The following is a 3,744-nucleotide window of genomic DNA, read 5'->3' as shown; positions in this document are numbered from 1 at the left end:
TTATTTTGATATATCACAGTGAAAGATTTATCGTCCTCTTTTAATTACACAAAAAAAAAAAAAAAAAAAAAAAAAAAAAAAAAAAAAAAAAAAAAAAAAAAAAAAAAAAAAAAAAAAAAAAAAAAAGGAAGAACTTTTGATGACTCCAGGTCTTTCTAGAAGTTCTGCTGGTGAGGGACTCAAACTGTTAACTGACCCCCAAAGTGTCTCTCTTTAAACTACTGGCCAAAGGACATGTGTGTTGAACTGGCCTGTTACATAGGTGGGGTGACCTACAGGGGGCATTCCTGGTTCAAACACTGAATCCTGTGACCCAAGATATTCTTCAGTCCTTGTGATGAATAGCCAATCATACCAAGCACTCTATATGTGAGAGTTCATGAGGCCCTTATGAAGACCCACTCTATAGACGTGGGACTGTGATTCAATGACCCAGAAGCCCAAGCTAGTCTCTAACTCATTGTGTAGTCAAGGATTACCTTGAACGTCTGTTCTTCCTGCCTCCACATCCAGAGGGCAGGACTTATGGGTGTGGGCCACGACATCCAGTTTATGAGGTGCTAGGGATGGAACCCAGGGGTTTCTGCCTGCTTGGCAAGCTCTCTACCAGCTGAGTTTCATCTCCAGCCCTGACTCAGGTTTGCTGTGGTCAAATGAGGCTAAAGCCTGTGACACTGAGCCTAGTGACTCCTTTTTTTGTGACATAGGATGGAAGACCCCCATCCCAAAGTCTCTTAGACAACAGCCTTTATGAGTCTCGAATTTCCTCTGGTCCCTAGCCAGTGTTTTGTTTTCTGAGGGTAGGACAGGGGTGAGGGGCCATTTCCTTGGCCAGACCCCTCCCAGGTCAAGATGTGAGCTTTGTCTCGGAAGAGATGACGGGGTGGTGATAGGGTCAGGTATGGGGAGGTAAGGAACAGGCTGCCCCTGTCCCTTTTCCCTGGAGCCTGGGAACAGGGTGGAACCTCACACTCCACCATCTGGCAGCAGAACCAGCCATTTGTCACTGCCTGGGTCAAGGCCAGGGAATTCTCATGGGCTGGACCTGCCTCACTGCCTGGCCTCTGCAGCTGAGTGCCTGGAGCAGCTCAGAGCCCTGGGCTCTCTCAAGGATCCACTGGGTGGGACAGGTCTCTGCAGCCTTCTGTTTGCCCTGGAGCTTGATGTCTGGAGACAGCCCTGTGCAGAGACGGGTAAGTCTGGGGTCACTGGAGGCTCTTGAGGTACTGAAGGGGTACTGCAATTGAAGAATCTGTGGCTAACCTTGGCACAAGGGGCACGTAGTAGATAAACCACAGAACACGGCCAGAAGACAGTTGTAGTCACAGAAAATGTGGGCCTTGCAGTCAAAATGTCTACCTTTAAATCCCACTGCTGCCCCTTCCTGGGTGTGTGGTCTCAGGCCAGGGCCCTGGCTGTTCTGTGCCTCAGTTTCCTCGCTGGAAAGAAGCAGCAAAAATGCCCTCCTGGAGGACATGTTCTGAGCTAAATCACTAGGTTTAAGGGAGGTGCTGAAGTGGGGGTCCATGTCATTATACTTCTGGTCCCCTCACCCAGGACTGAACCCCAGGACCCCACAACAGGCAGTGGGCAGGGCATCTGAGTCCACACAGGCCTGAGGGTGAGGAAGGAAAGAAGGCAGGTGCTAGGATGATTTTCTTGGCCCATCTTGAAAGGGGCTGGAGAGACTTGGCGGGGGGTCTGGAGGTGCTTTGATATGACATGGGAGCATTTTGGGGGGAAGGGCTTGGTCAAATTGCATAACCCAAGCTGGCCTTAAATCTATCCTCCTGCCTCTGCCTCCCCAGTGATGGGATTAAAGGTGTGTGCCACCATGCCTGAAGAGATATGGAAGCCTTTGAAAAGGCATGGATTATGCCCAGGGTCTGCACTCAGGCTAAGGCTTTGGACTCCTTCAGATCTAAGTGTGAGATTGGTGGATCCTGACTCACTGGCTCAGTTTCCACATCTGTACAATGGGTAAACTATTGTTCCCTGGCAGGACAAAGGGCAGGCTTGTCAGGAGACCAGGAGATGAAGAGGGCCCAGTGCCCATCTGATGTCCAATATATCTGCATTCCTTTTCCCCCCTTGGACACTTTGTGGTCTGCCCAACAGGATTTGTGTCTGGGAAACTGAAAAGGGCACTCACCAGAGAGAGGCATTCACTGGCACAGAAACCCAGGGCTGGAAGCATCAGGCTTAGGGCTCTAGACACCTTGAGTACAGGGATGGGTTGGTTTGGGAGGACTTGGGCTCTGAGATCCTAGGAGCCTGTCCAGAGAATGACTCCTCCTGGCTGGCCAAGGGGATGTTTCCTGCCTAGGGGCCAGGCTCCCACCAGTGTGTGTCTCCCTTGTCTTTAAGGCTTCTCTGTGTGCCTTCCTCACACAGCTCTGTCCTGACACATTCACAGGTTAGTATTACAACCTCCCTGCCCCTCGTTAACTACCAACAGAACCTTAGAGCTTTGCCAATTGCATCCTTATTTCAGGCAGTTTTCTCTGTCACCTCAGCCCAAACCCTTCCCCAACTCTGTGGGCCTTGTCTCATCCCTCCTTCCTGCCCTGTATCATCATCATCACCATCACTGCCATTATCACCATCACCATCACTATTTTTATTGGTTTGTTGGGGACAGAGTTAGCTGTAAAGCTCTGGTGGTAGAACTCAAGATATCATGGCAGGGTTAGACCCAGAGGCTTTCCTTCCATCTGCACCCACGATGGTCTCCTAAGGTCTTCAGGTGGACCTGCCCCACATACCTGTCCTGGCATGTGCCCATCGCATGAGGAAGGCTGGTGGGTCTGGTTGCCATTGGCCCCACCTCCCCCTTGCTTCTCTTTCCCCCATGCTAACAGGTTCCTGGTCAGTGAGGCCTGGGGGTGTGGAGTCATCATTGCACGGAGACCAGATGTCATCATAGCATCAGGGACTCTTGGGACATGAGGCTTAGTCCCTGGAACAAGCCACCAGGGACCCCTCTAGGGGACTCAACTTGACCCACACAGAGTCTTCTGTCACCTGCCCATCTAAGACCTTTCTTGAGCATGGACAGTTGCCATGGAAGCAACTGTGCCAGCAAACAAACCTGTTCCATGAGGGAGGAGGGGAAAATCTTTGAGGAAAATAAGGATGTAGACAGATTTCCTAGCTTTCAGGACAGATCCCTGGTTTCTGGAGCCTTCAAAGCTTGTCTGTGATCCTCAGCTCTTCAGGCCCCTTGCTGCCCTCCTGCCGCTAGTCTCCTTTCTCCCCTACACATCATCCATCCAGGTTAGGAGCTGGAATCTTTTTAGAAAGATGAACACCCTCTCCTTAAAACCATCCATGGCTCCCTATTGCACACAAGATACAACTGAAGGTCTACAGGGATGTCACAGTGTGAGCGTCTCCTGCCTTCTCCCCTTACCTGAACCACATTTCTGAGTCTCTGTGACCTGTGCATAGCACCCTTTCACGGGTGTTTTCTCCAGTCATTGCTCCATCTGGCAAAGGCTTTATGCCCTCATGAGCTCCCCTCCTATGCCACCTCCCCAGAAGCCTTTCCTTAGCTTCCCACCCTTAGTTTTGTGCAGAGCCAGGGCCACAAACACAGTGACCTCTAAGCCCAGACAGGCGTCACAAACAACTAGGGCACAGACAGTTTTGATTCCCACAGAGCCCCATGCCCTCCTGTGGCAGAAGAAGGTAGGGAGGGCTTCGTTCATCTCCCTCCCTCCCTCCCTCCCTCCCTCCCTCCCT

The 3,744-nt window shown here is 51.1% G+C and overlaps 1 protein-coding gene across 5 annotated transcripts in view; it reads left to right on the top strand.

Moving 5' to 3' along the window:
* Cmklr1 (chemerin chemokine-like receptor 1) overlaps positions 1-3,744 on the top strand; it is a 44,007-nt gene that overhangs the window by 20,931 nt on the left and 19,332 nt on the right. For 2 of the 5 annotated variants that reach the window (XM_008848942.3, XM_017802173.2), the window contains exon 1: positions 1,105-1,193. The exons of the other annotated variants lie outside the window; for them this stretch is intronic. The gene's annotated coding sequence lies outside the window, so the exon portion shown is untranslated. Of the gene's footprint in view, positions 1-1,104; positions 1,194-3,744 lie in introns of those variants that run through there. 5 annotated transcript variants of the gene reach the window in all.

Source organism: Nannospalax galili, unplaced genomic scaffold (assembly GCF_000622305.1).
Source record: "Nannospalax galili isolate Female #2095 unplaced genomic scaffold, S.galili_v1.0 scaffold103, whole genome shotgun sequence".
Classification (NCBI taxonomy): domain Eukaryota; kingdom Metazoa; phylum Chordata; class Mammalia; order Rodentia; family Spalacidae; genus Nannospalax; species Nannospalax galili.
Note: the sequence above shows the minus strand (reverse complement) of the source record. Positions and strands in the feature narration are given on the sequence as shown.